This window comes from Carcharodon carcharias, chromosome 24, assembly GCF_017639515.1.
Source record: "Carcharodon carcharias isolate sCarCar2 chromosome 24, sCarCar2.pri, whole genome shotgun sequence".
Lineage (NCBI taxonomy): Eukaryota > Metazoa > Chordata > Chondrichthyes > Lamniformes > Lamnidae > Carcharodon > Carcharodon carcharias.
The window spans coordinates 17,837,044-17,853,758 of record NC_054490.1 but is presented as its reverse complement, the minus strand read 5'-3'; the positions used below and the strand labels follow the sequence as shown (position 1 = coordinate 17,853,758).

General features: G+C 45.7%; 1 protein-coding gene across 1 annotated transcript in view; it reads left to right on the top strand.

Moving 5' to 3' along the window:
- Window positions 1–2,407: 2,407 nt before the first annotated feature.
- The window catches only part of LOC121269382 (macrophage-capping protein-like), a 167,537-nt gene continuing 153,229 nt past the window's right edge, over window positions 2,408–16,715 (top strand). Inside the window, exon 1 of the mRNA XM_041173972.1 lies at window positions 2,408–2,560. The gene's annotated coding sequence lies outside the window, so the exon portion shown is untranslated. The remainder of the gene's footprint in view (window positions 2,561–16,715) is intronic.

Sequence of the window (16,715 nt, the reverse complement as noted above, 5' to 3'; positions counted from 1 at the left end):
TACATTACTCCCTCCAGCCTTTACAACCCTCCCTATCTCTGTAGCCTCCTCCAGCCTTTACAACCCTCTCTGTCTCTGTACCTCCACCAGCCTTTACAACCCTCCCTATCTCTGTAACCTCCTCCAGCCCCTACAAACCTCCCTATCTCTGTAACCTTCTCCAGCTGCTACAACCCTCCCTATCACCGTAACCTCCTCCAGCACCTACAACCCTCTCTATCTCTGTAACCTCCTCCAGCACCTACAACCTTTCCTATCTCTGGAAACTCCTCCAGCTGCTACAACCCTCCCTATCTCTGTAACATCCCCAAAACTCTGAGGGTCAGTGCTGAGGGAGCACTGCACTGTCAGAGGTTCAGTAATGAGACAGTGCTGCACTGTCAGAGGGTCAGTACTGAGGGAGTGCTGCACTGTCAGAGGGTCAGTACTGTGGGAGTGCTGCATTGTCGGAGGGTCATTACTGAGGGAGTGCCGCACTGTCGGAGGGTCAGTACTGAGGGAGTGCTGCACTGTCAGAGGGTCAGTACTGAGGGAGTGCTGCACTGTCAGAGGGTCAGTCCTGAGGGAGTGCTGCACTGTCGGATGGTCAGTACTGAGGGAGTGCTGCACTGTCGGAGGATCAGTACTGAGGGAGTGCTGCACTGCCGGAAGGGTCAGTGCTGACGGAGTGCTGCACTGTCAGAGAGTCGGTACTGAGGGAGTGCTGCACGGTTGGTGCTGCCATCTTTTAGATGTGATCGTGAACCCAGGCCCCGTCTGCTGTCTCAGCTGAAAGTAAACGATTTCCCATTTGGATGGAACGCGGTGCTCGTTCTACCCGGTGTCCTGGCCCCGATATTCAGCCCTCGATTGGCGTCACTAAAGAGCAGAAGGGGCATCCGCTTTTCACCTCCCTGTTTGCGGGTTCTTGCTGTGCACAAGCTGGCCGCAGCGACTACGTTTGAAAAAATACTTCGCTGGGGCTGTGTGGAGCTTTGTGACGTGCGACGCACTGAGACGGTGGAAGCTGCAAGAGAAACAGGAGTCTCTATAACGCCTCCGTATCAAACATTCACCGAGTTACACTCCAGTGAATCGCCTCACCAGGTTTGCACGCTTCACCCGGCGCTACACAAGTGCGGGTCGTTGCTCGTGGCAGGATTCTCACTCGGCCTCTGCACTGTGGGCGGGTTCCTGGCTGAGCCTCCATCCTGATCAGCCGACTCTGCTTTCATAGAAACATGGAAACTAGGAGCAGGAGGAGGCCGTTCGGCCCCTTGGAGCCTGCTCCTCCATTCATTATGATCATGGCTGATCATCCAACTCAATAGCCTGCTCCCGCTTTCTCCCCATACCCTTTGACCCCTTTCACCCCAAGAGCTATATCTAACCACTTCTTGAAAACATACAATGTTTTGGCCTCAACTACTTTCTGTGGTAACAAATTCCACAGGCTCACCCCTCTCTGGGTGAAGAGATTTCTCCTCATCTAAGTCCTAAATGGTCTACCCCGCATCCTCAGACTGTGACCCCTGGTTCTGGACTCCCCCACCATCGGGAACATCCTTCCTGCATCGACCCTGTCTGACCCTGTTTGAATTTTATACGTTTCTATGAGATCCCCCCTCATTCTTCTGAACTCCAGCGAATATAATCCTAATCGATGCATCTCTCATATGTCAGTCCCGCCATCCCGGGAATCAGTCTGGTAAACCTTCGCCGCACTCCCCCTATAGCAAGTATATCCTTCCTTACATAAGGAGACCAAAACTGGGACTGTTTCCACATCTGAAATGTCCCCGCCCCCGGCCTCTTCCTGGCACCTCTGCCTCACAGCAGGGATGGAGGGTGCACTTCATTTCACCCACCTTATGGTGAACTGCGCGGGTTCATGGGAACCCCCTCCTTCGGCGCTGCAGAGAGGCTCCCAATGGCAGCCTCCTCACAACGTGGACTGCAGAGGTTCAAGGAAGGCAGCTCACCGCAGCCACCTCATGGGGCAAACAGGGGAGGGCGGGGTGGTGGTAGGTGGGCAACTGAATGCCAGCCCAGCCAAAGAAACCCACATCCTGTGAAAGAGTTATTAAAAAAAAACTGACTTCAGGCACCACACAACATCAGCTGAGGTGATTCACAGATTGAGCAGGAAGCGCTCAAATAGCTCACTTAACCACCGGCTGGGGAGGTGCTGACGGCAGGCACAGAGAGAGAGAGAGAGAGAGCGAGAAAGAGAGAGAAAGGAAGCAGAGAGAGAGAGAGAGAGAGAGCAAGGAAGCAGAGAGAGAGAGAAAGGAAGAAGCAGAGAGAGAGAGAAAGGAAGCAGAGAGAGAGAGAGAGAAAGGAAGCAGAGAGAGAGAGAAAGGAAGAAGCAGAGAGAGAGAGAGAGAAAGGAAGCAGAGAGAGAAAGAGAGAAAGGAAGAAGCAGATAGAGAGAGAGAAAGGAAGCAGAGAGAGAGAAAAAGGAAGAAGCAGAGAGAGAGAAAGGAAGACACGGAGAGAGAGAGGAAGAGAGAGCAGCAGCAGCAAGCACCCAGAGATCAGCAGCTCGCACAGCCTGAAGAAAGCGTCAAGAGTTACTGAAGTAAGTGAAAAGTTTTGTCTCATTCTTTTTAGTGCCTCCCATCGGCCACTTCACTGTACGAATTCTCCGCCTGGCTGCACCAAGCTGCATTCCTTTCCCCCTGTGAAGTGTGTGTGTGTGTGTAGCCTGTGTCAGCGATGCAGGACTATGAACTCTTTAAATGGGTGCTTGAGAGAGGAGGGAGGGGGGGTGGGGTAGTACAGTTGGGTGGGTGTGTGTCTGAGGATTTGTGGCGGGTGGGGGGTGGGGGGTAGGGGTGCAGTCCTTACTGGGGAGGTGGGGGGGGGGGGCAGCGCTTCAAAGCGTGCAGGAGGACGTGCTCAACGTTGGGAAATGCCGTGGAGGGCGAGGGTCAGGAGGGACTGACATCTCCGCAGCAGCGGGTGGGACACTCGCTTTGATGCCTCGTCTGCGAGGTGGCACCCCCTTCTCCCCCCGCCCCACCCCCAGCGCCTTCGCTGGCTGGGAGTGTGAGTCTGGGCATCCAGAGGTTGAAGTCGGAGGCAGACAACGAGGCGCACTGGACGGGCAGATGAAAGGGGACGTGGAGAGGTGTGAAGCGATTGATTTTAAGAGGAGGAATGCGGTGGGGGGGTGGGGATGCGGGCGAGATAAACTGAAGGATACAAATTCTAAAGAGGCGCAGAAAGAGGGAGACCTGAGGGCGCATTGCACAGATTCTCTCACCGGGCGAGCAAGCCATTTGAAACAGGCTGGGCCTTTTAAATGGAGGAGTTGCGTACAAAGCAAGGAAGCCTTTCCTTCATCCTGTTCCTGGGATTTGAACATCGCTGGCAAGCCCAGTGTTTGTCACCCCTCCCCTGACTGGATGAATAGCTGAAGGGCAGGAATGCGCGTGGCTATGGGGAAAGAGCAGGGAGCGGGATGACTTGGAACGCTCTGTCGTGTGCTCTTGCACAGACATGCAAGTTGCCATCATTAATCCTGACGCTTGCTCCCTGTCTGACAGACAACACGCAGCTTAACAGTCAGTGCCAGAGTTACCCTGTGAATATCAGCCTTGTCCTCGCTGAGCTACACCGACTCACAGTCCAGCAATGTCCCAAAATAATCCTCCTGAGTTTGAAATCCCTCCCTATCTCTGTAACCTCCTCCAGCCCCTACAACCCTCCCTATCTCTGTAACCTTCTCCAGCCCCTACAAACCTCTCTATTTCTGTAACCTCCTCCAGCCCCTACAAACCTCCCAACTCTATAACCTCCTCCAGTCCCTACAACCCTTCCTATCTCTGTAACCTCCTCCAGCACCTACAACCCTCCCTATCTCTGTAACCTCCTCCAGCACCTACAACTCTCCATATCTCTGTAACCTCCTCCAGCGTCTACAACCCTCCCTATATCTGAAACTTACTCCAGCCCCTACAATCCTCCCTATCTCTGTAACCTTCTGCAGACCCTACAACCCTCCCTATCTCTGAAACTTACTCCAGCACCTATAACCCTCCCTTTGTGTGTAACCTCCCTCATCCCCTACATCAATCCCTCTCTCTAACCTCCTGCAGGCTGACAGCAATGTGGGAGTATGGCACTGTCAACGGTGTTGTCGATTGGATGAGAGGTTAAACCAAGGCCCTGTCCCCTTTCTGAGTTAGATGTAAAAGGTAGAAGTCGGAATTAAGAACAGTGTGGGAGGAATTTTCTCCAGTGTTGTGGCCCCGTGGTTATTACTCAACCAGCATCACCATGACACAAGCTGCATGCATGGCATGTTGCTTAATCACTCTTCTTATATCGTATGTACGAGCAGGAGAATGTGACTAAGTGCCTGATTCTGTATTCATAATCCTCATACGCTTGCAAAATTGAACCCACTGACAGTGCAGCACTCCCTCAGTACTGACCCTCCGACGGTGCAGCACTCCCTCAGTACTGACCCTCCAACAGTGCAGCACTGCCTCAGTACTGACACTCCGACAGTGCAGCAGTCCCTCAATACTGACCCTCTGACAGTGCAGCACTCCCTCAGTACTGACCCTCTGACAGTGCAGCAGTCCCTCAATACTGACCCTCTGACAGTGCAGCGCTCCCTCAGTGCTGACCCTCCGACAGTGCAGCACTCCCTCAGTACTGACCCTCCGACAGTGCAGCACTCCCTCAGTACTGACCCTCCGACAGTGCAGCAGTCCCTCAATACTGACCCTCTGACAGTGCAGCGCTCCCTCAGTGCTGACCCTCCGACAGTGCAGCACTCCCTCAGTACTGACCCTCCGACAGTGCAGCAGTCCCTCAATACTGACCCTCTGACAGTGCAGCGCTCCCTCAGTACTGACCCTCCAACAGTGCAGCAGTCCCTCAATACTGACCCTCTGACAGTGCAGCACTCCCTCAGTGCTGACCCTCCGACAGTGCAGCACTCCATCAGTACTGACCCTCCAACAGTTCAGCACACCCTCAGTACTGACCCTCTGACAGTGCAGCATTCCCTCAGTACTGACCCTCTGACAGTGCAGCATTCCCTCAGTACTCACCCTCAGACAGTGCAGCGCTCCCTCAGTTCTGGCTCTCTGACAGTGCAGCATTCCCTCAGTACTGACCCTCTGATAGTGCAGTACTCCCTCAGTACTGACCCTCTGACAGTGCAGCGCTCCCTCAGTACTAAATCTCAGACAGTGCAGCAGTCCCTCAGCACTGACCCTCTGATAGTGCAGCACTCCCTCAGTACTGACCCTCAGACAGTGCAGCGCTCCCTCAGTTCTGGCTCTCTGACAGTGCAGCACTCCCTCAGTACTGACCCTCTGATAGTGCAGTACTCCCTCAGTACTGACCCTCTGACAGTGCAGCGCTCCCTCAGTACTAAATCTCAGACAGTGCAGCGGTCCCTCAGCACTGACCCTCTGACAGTGCAGCACTCCCTCAGCACTGACCCTCTGACAGTGCAGCACTCCCTCAGCACTGACCCTCTGACAGTGCAGCACTCCCTCAGCACTGACCCTCTGACAGTGCAGCACTCCCTCAGCACTGACCCTCTGACAGTGCAGCACTCCCTCAGCACTGACCCTCTGACAGTGCAGCACTCCCTCAGCACTGACCCTCTGACAGTGCAGCACTCTCTCAGTGCTGAAAGCAGCAAGTGCCAGCCTCCATTCATGGGCCTTGACCCCATGACTTTCTGACTCAGAGCATCTGTCTGTTATCCACTGATCTCAGGAAGCATGTCAGCAGGCTCTCTTTTAACCTATGCATTTAAGATTGAATCAATCATTGCATCTTCAACCAAAATTAGGCAATAGTTATTTCCTCCGGGTAAAATATGATCTCTGCAGATAATTTATTTTACAGCCCCAGTTTTATTCCATGCTCCTGTAGATTCTTTTAACTCTGGAGAGGTCAGATCTTTTTATAAAGCACCTTTACTGGAATAAAACCGGGGTGTTGCTCAATAATGACATTTTGCTGAAGCTTTGTCTTGCATTCAAAAGGAAGTTAGCAAAAATACAACGTTACAATGTGTTCCTCGAGAGATCAGCACTCTCTGAAACGGTAGAGAGAGATCAGCACTCTCTACACAAACAGTAAAGGAGAGAAATCAGCATTCTCTTCTCAAACAGGAAAAGAGAGAGATCAGCACTCTCTTCACAAACAGTAAAGGAGAGAGATCAGCACTCTCTTCACAAACAGCAAAGGAGAGAAATCAGCATTCTCTTCTCAAACAGGAAAAGAGAGAGATCAGCACTCACTTCACAAACAGTAAAGGAGAGAGATCAGCACTCTCTTCTCAAACAGTAAAGGAGAGAGATCAGCACTCTTCTCAAACAGTAAAGGACACAGATCAGCACTCTCTTATCAAACAGCAAAGGAGAGAGATCAGCATTCTCTTCTCAAACAGTAAAGGAGAGAGATCAGCACTCTCTTCACAAACAGTAAAGGAGAGAGATCAGCACTCTCTTCTCAAACAGTAAAGGAGAGAGATCAGCACTCTTCTCAAACAGTAAAGGAGACAGATCAGTACTCTCTTATCAAACAGTAAAGGAGAGAGATCAGCACTCTCTTCTCAAACAGTAAAGGAGAGAGATCAGCACTCTCTTCTCAAACAGTAAAGGAGAGAGATCAGCACTCTCTTCTCAAACAGTAAAGGAGACAGATCAGCACTCTCTTATCAAACAGTAAAGGAGAGAGATCAGCACTCTCTTCTCAAACAGTAAAGGAGAAAGATCAGCACTCTCTTCACAAACAGTAAAGGAGAGAGATCAGCACTGTCTTCTCAAACAGTAAAGGAGGGAGATCAGCACTCCCTTCTCAAACAGTAAAGTAGAGAGATCAGCAATCTCTTCTCAAACAGTAAAGGAGACCGATAAGCACACTCTTCTCAAACAGTAAAGGAGAGAGATCAGCACTCTCTTCTCAAATAGTAAAGGAGAGAGATCAGCATTCCCTTCACAAACAGTAATGGAGAGAGATCAGCACTCCCTTCACAAACAGTAAAGGAAAGAGATAAGCACTCTCTTCTCAAACAGTAAAGGAGAGAGATCAGGAATCTTTCTTCAAACAGTAATGGAAATAGATAAGCACGCTCTTCTCAAACAGTAAAGGAGAGAGATCAGCACTCTCTTCACAAACAGTAAAGGAGAGAGATCAGCACTCTCTTCACAAACAGTAAAGGAGAGAGATCAGCACTCTCTTCACAAACAGTAAAGGAGAGAGATCAGCACTCTCTTCTCAAACAGTAAAGGAGAGAGATCAGCATTCTCTTCACAAACAGTAAAGGAGAGAGATCAGCACTCTTCTCAAACAGTAAAGGAGAGAGATCAGCACTCTCTTCACAAACAGTAAAGGAGAGAGATCAGCATTCTCTTCTCAAACAGTAAAGGAGAGAGATCAGCACTCTCTTCACAAACAGTAAAGGAGCGAGATCAGCTCTCTCTTCACAAACAGTAAAGGAGAGAGATCAGCACTCTCTACACAAACAGTAAAAGAGAGAAATCAGCATTCTCTTCTCAAACAGGAAAAGAGAGAGATCAGCACTCTCTTCACAAACAGTAAAGGAGAGAGATCAGCACTCTCTTCACAAACAGCAAAGGAGAGAAATCAGCATTCTCTTCTCAAACAGGAAAAGAGAGAGATCAGCACTCTCTTCACAAACAGTAAAGGAGAGAGATCAGCACTCTCTTCTCAAACAGTAAAGGAGAGAGATCAGCACTCTTCTCAAACAGTAAAGGACACAGATCAGCACTCTCTTATCAAACAGCAAAGGAGAGAGATCAGCACTCTCTTCTCAAACAGTAAAGGAGAGAGATCAGCACTCTCTTCACAAACAGTAAAGGAGAGAGATCAGCACTCTCTTAACAAACAGTCAAGGAGATAGATCAGCACTCTTTTCACAAACAGTAAAGGAGAGAGATCAGCAATCTCTTCTCAAACAGTAAAGGAGAGAGATCAGCACTCTTCTCAAACAGTAAAGGACACAGATCAGCACTCTCTTATCAAACAGTAAAGGAGAGAGATCAGCACTCTCTTCTCAAACAGTAAAGGAGAGAGATCAGCACTCTTCACAAACAGTAAAGGAGAGAGATCAGCACTCTTTTCACAAACAGTAAAGGAGAGAGATCAGCAATCTCTTCTCAAACAGTAAAGGAGAGAGATCAGCACTCTTCTCAAACAGTAAAGGACACAGATCAGCACTCTCTTATCAAACAGTAAAGGAGTGAGATCAGCACTCTCTTCTCAAACAGTAAAGGAGAGAGATCAGCACTCTTCACAAACAGTAAAGGAGAGAGATCAGCACTCTCTTCTCAAACAGTAAAGGAGAGAGATCAGCACTCTTTTCTCAAACAGTAAAGGAGACAGATCAGCACTCTCTTATCAAACAGTAAAGGAGAGAGATCAGCACTCTCTTCACAAACAGTAAAGGAGAGAGATCAGCACTCTCTTCTCAAACAGTAAAGGAGGGAGATCAGCACTCTCTTCTCAAACAGTAAGGTAGAGAGATCAGCAATCTCTTCTCAAACAGTAAAGGAGACAGATAAGCACACTCTTCTCAAACAGTAAAGGAGAGAGATCAGCACTCTCTTCTCAAATAGTAAAGGAGAGAGATCAGCATTCCCTTCACAAACAGTAATGGAGAGAGACCAGCACTCCCTTCACAAACAGTACAGGAAAGAGATCAGCATTCCCTTCTCAAACAGTAAAGGAGAGAGATCAGCACTCTCTTAACAAACAGTAAAGGAGATAGATCAGCACTCTTTTCACAAACAGTAAAGGAGAGAGATCAGCAATCTCTTCGCAAACAATAAAGTTAGGAGATCAGCACTCTCTTCACAAACAGTAAAGGAAGGAGATCAGCACTCACTTCACAAACAGTAAAGGAGAGAGATCAGCACTCCCTTCTCAAACAGTAAAGGAAACAGATTAGCACTCTCTTCCCAAAGTAAAGGAGAGAGATCAGCACGCTCTTCTCAAAGAGTAAAGGAGACAGATCAGCCTTGTCTTCACAAAGAGTAAAGGAGACGGATCAGCGCTCTCTTCTCAAACAGTAAAGGAGACAGATCAGCATTCTCTTCACAAACAGTAAAGGAGCGAGATCAGCACTCTCTTCAAAAACAGTAAAGGAGAGAGATCAGCATTATCTTCTCAAAGATTAAAGGAGAGATCAGCACTCTTCACCAACAGTGAAGGAGAGATATCAGCAATCTCTTCACCAACAGTAAAGAAGATATATCAGCAATCTCTTCTCAAACAGTAAAGCAGAGAGATCAGCACTCTCTTCACAAACAGTAAAGGAGAGAGATCAGCACTCTCTACTCAAACAGTAAAGGAGGGAAATCAGCACTCTCTTATCAAACAGTAAAGGAGGGAGATTAGCACTCTCCTCACAAACTGTAAAGGAGAGAGGTCAGCACTCTCTTCTCAAACAGTAAAGGAGTGAGATCAGCATTCTCTTCTCAAACAGTAAAGAAGAGAGATCAGTACTCTCTTCACAAACAGTAAAGGAGAGAGATCAGCACTCTCTTCTCAAAAAGTAAAGGAGAGAGATCAGCACCCTTTTCACAAACAGTACAGGAAAGAGATCAGCATTCCCTTCCCAAACAGTAAAGGAGATAGATCAGCACTCTTTTCACAAACAGTAAAGGAGAGAGATCAGCAATCTCTTCTCAAACAGTAAAGGAGAGAGATCAGCACTCTTCTCAAACAGTAAAGGACACAGATCAGCACTCTCTTATCAAACAGTAAAGGAGAGAGATCAGCACTCTCTTCTCAAACAGTAAAGGAGAGAGATCAGCACTCTTCACAAACAGTAAAGGAGAGAGATCAGCACTCTTTTCACAAACAGTAAAGGAGAGAGATCAGCAATCTCTTCTCAAACAGTAAAGGAGAGAGATCAGCACTCTTCTCAAACAGTAAAGGACACAGATCAGCACTCTCTTATCAAACAGTAAAGGAGTGAGATCAGCACTCTCTTCTCAAACAGTAAAGGAGAGAGATCAGCACTCTTCACAAACAGTAAAGGAGAGAGATCAGCACTCTCTTCTCAAACAGTAAAGGAGAGAGATCAGCACTCTTTTCTCAAACAGTAAAGGAGACAGATCAGCACTCTCTTATCAAACAGTAAAGGAGAGAGATCAGCACTCTCTTCTCAAACAGTAAAGGAGAGAGATCAGCACTCTCTTCTCAAACAGTAAAGGAGAGAGATCAGCACTCTCTTCTCAAACAGTAAAGGAGAGAGATCAGCACTCTCTTCTCAAACAGTAAAGGAGAGAGATCAGCACTCTCTTCTCAAACAGTAAAGGAGAGAGATCAGCACTCTCTTCACAAACAGTAAAGGAGAGAGATCAGCATTCTCTTCTCAAACAGTAAAGGAGAGAGATCAGCACTCTCTTCAAAAACAGTAAAGGAGAGAGATCAGCACTCTCTTCTCAAATAGTAAAGGAGAGAGATCAGCACTCTTTTCTCAAACAGTAAAGGAGACAGATCAGCACTCTCTTATCAAACAGTAAAGGAGAGAGATCAGCACTCTCTTCACAAACAGTAAAGGAGAGAGATCAGCACTCTCTTCTCAAACAGTAAAGGAGAGAGATCAGCACTCTCTTCTCAAACAGTAAGGTAGAGAGATCAGCAATCTCTTCTCAAACAGTAAAGGAGACAGATAAGCACACTCTTCTCAAACAGTAAAGGAGAGAGATCAGCACTCTCTTCTCAAATAGTAAAGGAGAGAGATCAGCATTCCCTTCACAAACAGTAATGGAGAGAGACCAGCACTCCCTTCACAAACAGTAAAGGAGAGAGATCAGCACTCTCTTCTCAAACAGTAAAGGAGAGAGATCAGCACTCTTCTCAAACAGTAAAGGACACAGATCAGCACTCTCTTATCAAACAGCAAAGGAGAGAGATCAGCACTCTCTTCTCAAACAGTAAAGGAGAGAGATCAGCGCTCTCTTCACAAACAGTAAAGGAGAGAGATCAGCACTCTCTTAACAAACAGTCAAGGAGATAGATCAGCACTCTTTTCACAAACAGTAAAGGAGAGAGATCAGCAATCTCTTCTCAAACAGTAAAGGAGAGAGATCAGCACTCTTCTCAAACAGTAAAGGACACAGATCAGCACTCTCTATCAAACAGTGAAGGAGAGAGATCAGCACTCTCTTCACCAACAGTAAAGGAGATATATCAGCATCTCTTCACAAACAGTAAAGGAGAGAGATCAGCACTCTCTTCACAAACAGTAAAGGAGAGAGATCAGCACTCTTTCTCAAACAGTAAAGGAGGGACAGATCAGCACTCTCTTATCAAACAGTAAAGGAGAGAGATCAGCACTCTCCTCACAAACAGTAAAGGAGAGAGATCAGCACTCTCTTCTCAAACAGTAAAGGAGTGAGATCAGCACTCTCTTCTCAAACAGTAAGTAGAGAGATCAGCAATCTCTTCTCAAACAGTAAAGGAGACAGATAAGCACACTCTTCTCAAACAGTAAAGGAGAGAGATCAGCACTCTCTTCTCAAATAGTAAAGGAGAGAGATCAGCATTCCCTTCACAAACAGTAATGGAGAGAGATCAGCACTCCCTTCACAAACAGTAAAGGAAAGAGATCAGCACTCTCTTCACAAACAGTAAAGGAGAGGGATCAGAAATTTATTCCCAAACAGTGAAGGAGAAAGATCAGCTATCTAATCACAAACAGTAAAGGAGAGAGATCAGCAATCTCTTCTCAAACAATAAAGTTAGGAGATCAGCACTCTCTTCACAAACAGTAAAGGACGGAGATCAGCACTCCCTTCACAAACAGTAAAGGAAAGAGATCAGCACTCTCTTCACAAACAGTAAAGGAGAGAGATCAGGAATCTTTTCTCAAACAGTAATGGAAACAGATAAGCACACTCTTCTCAAACAGTAAAGGAGAGAGATCAGCATTCTCTTCTCAAACAGTAAAGGAGAGAGATCAGCACTCTCTTCTCAAACAGTAAAGGAGAGAGATCAGCACTCTCTTCTCAAACAGTAAAGGAGAGAGATCAGCACTCTCTTCACAAACAGTAAAGGAGAGAGATCAGCATTCTCTTCTCAAACAGTAAAGGAGAGAGATCAGCACTCTCTTCAAAACAGTAAAGGAGACAGATCAGCCTTGTCTTCACAAAGAGTAAAGGAGACGGATCAGCGCTCTCTTCTCAAACAGTAAAGGAGACAGATCAGCATTCTCTTCACAAACAGTAAAGGAGCGAGATCAGCACTCTCTTCAAAAACAGTAAAGGAGAGAGATCAGCATTATCTTCTCAAAGATTAAAGGAGAGATCAGCACTCTTCACCAACAGTGAAGGAGAGATATCAGCAATCTCTTCACCAACAGTAAAGAAATATATCAGCAATCTCTTCTCAAACAGTAAAGCAGAGAGATCAGCACTCTCTTCACAAACAGTAAAGGAGAGAGATCAGCACTCTCTACTCAAACAGTAAAGGAGGGAAATCAGCACTCTCTTATCAAACAGTAAAGGAGGGAGATCAGCACTCTCCTCACAAACTGTAAAGGAGAGAGGTCAGCATTCTCTTCTCAAACAGTAAAGGAGAGAGATCAGCATTCTCTTCTCAAACAGTAAAGGAGAGAAATCAGCATTCTCTTCTCAAACAGGAAAAGAGAGAGATCAGCACTCTCTTCACAAACAGTAAAGGAGAGAGATCAGCACTCTCTTCTCAAACAGTAAAGGAGAGAGATCAGCACTCTTCTCAAACAGTAAAGGACACAGATCAGCACTCTCTTATCAAACAGCAAAGGAGAGAGATCAGCACTCTCTTCTCAAACAGTAAAGGAGAGAGATCAGCGCTCTCTTCACAAACAGTAAAGGAGAGAGATCAGCACTCTCTTAACAAACAGTCAAGGAGATAGATCAGCACTCTTTTCACAAACAGTAAAGGAGAGAGATCAGCAATCTCTTCTCAAACAGTAAAGGAGAGAGATCAGCACTCTTCTCAAACAGTAAAGGACACAGATCAGCACTCTCTTATCAAACAGTAAAGGAGTGAGATCAGCACTCTCTTCTCAAACAGTAAAGGAGAGAGATCAGCACTCTTCACAAACAGTAAAGGAGAGAGATCAGCACTCTCTTCTCAAACAATAAAGGAGAGAGATCAGCACTCTTTTCTCAAACAGTAAAGGAGACAGATCAGCACTCTCTTATCAAACAGTAAAGGAGAGAGATCAGCACTCTCTTCACAAACAGTAAAGGAGAGAGATCAGCACTCTCTTCTCAAACAGTAAAGGAGGGAGATCAGCACTCTCTTCTCAAACAGTAAGGTAGAGAGATCAGCAATCTCTTCTCAAACAGTAAAGGAGACAGATAAGCACACTCTTCTCAAACAGTAAAATAGAGAGATCAGGAATCTTTTCTCAAACAGTAATGGAAACAGATAAGCACACTCTTCTCAAACAGTAAAGGAGAGAGATCAGCATTCTCTTCTCAAACAGTAAAGGAGAGAGATCAGCACTCTCTTCTCAAAAAGTAAAGGAGAGATATCAGCACACTCTTCACAAACAGTACAGGAAAGAGATCAGCATTCCCTTCTCAAACAGTAAAGGAGAGAGATCAGCACTCTCTTAACAAACAGTAAAGGAGATAGATCAGCACTCTTTTCACAAACAGTAAAGGAGAGAGATCAGCAATCACTTCGCAAACAATAAAGTTAGGAGATCAGCACTCTCTTCACAAACAGTAAAGGAAGGAGATCAGCACTCACTTCACAAACAATAAAGGAGAGAGATCAGCACACCCTTCTCAAACAGTAAAGGAAACAGATTAGCACTCTCTTCCCAAAGTAAAGGAGAGAGATCAGCACGCTCTTCTCAAAGAGTAAAGGAGACAGATCAGCCTTGTCTTCACAAAGAGTAAAGGAGACGGATCAGCGCTCTCTTCTCAAACAGTAAAGGAGACAGATCAGCATTCTCTTCACAAACAGTAAAGGAGCGAGATCAGCACTCTCTTCAAAAACAGTAAAGGAGAGAGATCAGCATTATCTTCTCAAAGATTAAAGGAGAGATCAGCACTCTTCACCAACAGTGAAGGAGAGATATCAGCAATCTCTTCACCAACAGTAAAGAAAATATATCAGCAATCTCTTCTCAAACAGTAAAGCAGAGAGATCAGCACTCTCTTCACAAACAGTAAAGGAGAGAGATCAGCACTCTCTACTCAAACAGTAAAGGAGGGAAATCAGCACTCTCTTATCAAACAGTAAAGGAGGGAGATCAGCACTCTCCTCACAAACTGTAAAGGAGAGAGGTCAGCATTCTCTTCTCAAACAGTAAGGAGTGAGATCAGCATTCTCTTCTCAAACAGTAAAGAAGAGAGATCAGTACTCTCTTCACAAACAGTAAAGGAGAGAGATCAGCACTCTCTTCTCAAAAAGTAAAGGAGAGAGATCAGCACCCTTTTCACAAACAGTACAGGAAAGAGATCAGCATTCCCTTCCCAAACAGTAAAGGAGAGAGATCAGCACTCTTTTCACAAACAGTAAAGGAGAGAGAACAGCACTCTCTTCACAAACAGTAAAGGAGAGGGATCAGAAATTTATTCCCAAACAGTGAAGGAGAAAGATCAGCTATCTAATCACAAACAGTAAAGGAGAGAGATCAGCAATCTCTTCTCAAACAATAAAGTTAGGAGATCAGCACTCTCTTCACAAACAGTAAAGGACGGAGATCAGCACTCCCTTCACAAACAGTAAAGGAAAGAGATCAGCACTCTCGTCTCAAACAGTAAAGTAGAGAGATCAGGAATCTTTTCTCAAACAGTAATGGAAACAGATAAGCACACTCTTCTCAAACAGTAAAGGAGAGAGATCAGCATTCTCTTCTCAAACAGTAAAGGAGAGAGATCAGCACTCTCTTCTCAAACAGTAAAGGAGAGAGATCAGCACTCTCTTCTCAAACAGTAAAGGAGAGAGATCAGCACTCTCTTCACAAACAGTAAAGGAGAGAGATCAGCATTCTCTTCTCAAACAGTAAAGGAGAGAGATCAGCACTCTCTTCAAAAACAGTAAAGGAGAGAGATCAGCACTCTCTTCTCAAACATTAAAGGAGAAAGATCAGCATTTTCTTCTCAAACAGTAAAGGAGAGAGGACAGCATTCGCTTCTCAAACAGTAAAGGAGAGAGATCAGCACTCTCCTCACAAACAGTAAAGGAGAGAGGTCAGCACTCTCTTCTCAAACAGTAAAGGAGTGAGAACAGCATTCTATTCTCAAACAGTAAAGGAAAGCGATTAGCACTCTCTTCCCAAAGTAAAGGAGAGAGATCAGCATTCTCTTCTCAAACAGTAAAGGAAAGAAATCAGCAGTCTCTTCCCAAAAAGTAAAGGAGAGAGATCAGCATTCTCTTCTCAAACAGTAAAGCAGAGAGATCAGCACTCTCTTCAACAATAGTAAAGGAGTGAGATCAGTACTCTTTCACAAACAGTAAAGGAGAGAGATCTGCACTCTCTTCTCAAAAAGTAAAGGAGAGAGATCAGCACACTCTTCACAAACAGTACAGGAAAGAGATCAGCATTCCCTTCTCAAACAGAAAAGGAGAGAGATCAGCACTCTCTTAACAAACAGTAAAGGAGATAGATCAGCGCTATTTTCACAAACAGTAAAGGAGAGAGATCAGCAATCTCTTCACAAACAGTAAAGGAAGGAGATCAGCACTCACTTCACAAACAGTAAAGGAAGGAGATCAGCACTCTCTTCACAAACAGTAAAGGAGAGAGATCAGCACTCCCTTCTCAAACAGTAAAGGAAAGAGATTAGCACTCTCTTCCCAAAGTAAAGGAGAGAGATCAGCATGCTCTTCTCAAAGAGTAAAGGAGACAGATCAGCCTTGTCTTCACAAAGAGTAAAGGAGATGGATTAGCACTCTCTTCTCAAACAGTAAAGGAGACAGATCAGCATTCTCTTCACAAACAGTAAAGGAGAGAGATCAGCAATCTCTTCACAAACAGTAAAGGAGAGAGATCAGCAGTCTCTTCTCAAACAATAAAGTTAGGAGATCAGCACTCTCTTCACAAACAGTAAAGGAAGGAGATCAGCACTCACTTCACAAACAGTAAAGGAAGGAGATCAGCCGTCTCTTCACAAACAGTAAAGCAGAGAGATCAGCACTCCCTTCTCAAACAGTAAAGGAGTGAGATCAGCATTCTATTCTCAAACAGTAAAGGAAAGCGATTAGCACTTTCTTCCCAAACAGTAAAGTAGAGAGATCAGCAATCTCTTCACAAACAGTAAAGGAGAGAGATCAGCAATCTCTTCTCGAACAGTAAAGGAGACAGATAAGCACACTCTTCTCAAACAGTAAAAGATAGAGATCAGCACTCTCTTCACAAACAGTAAAGGAGTGAGAACAGCATTCTATTCTCAAACAGTAAAGGAAAGCGATTAGCACTCTCTTCCCAAAGTAAAGGAGAGAGATCAGCATTCTCTTCTCAAACAGTAAAGGAAAGAAATCAGCAGTCTCTTCCCAAAAAGTAAAGGAGAGAGATCAGCATTCTCTTCTCAAACAGTAAAGCAGAGAGATCAGCACTCTCTTCAACAATAGTAAAGGAGTGAGATCAGTACTCTTTCACAAACAGTAAAGGAGAGAGATCTGCACTCTCTTCTCAAAAAGTAAAGGAGAGAGATCAGCACACTCTTCACAAACAGTACAGGAAAGAGATCAGCATTCCCTTCTCAAACAGAAAAGGAGAG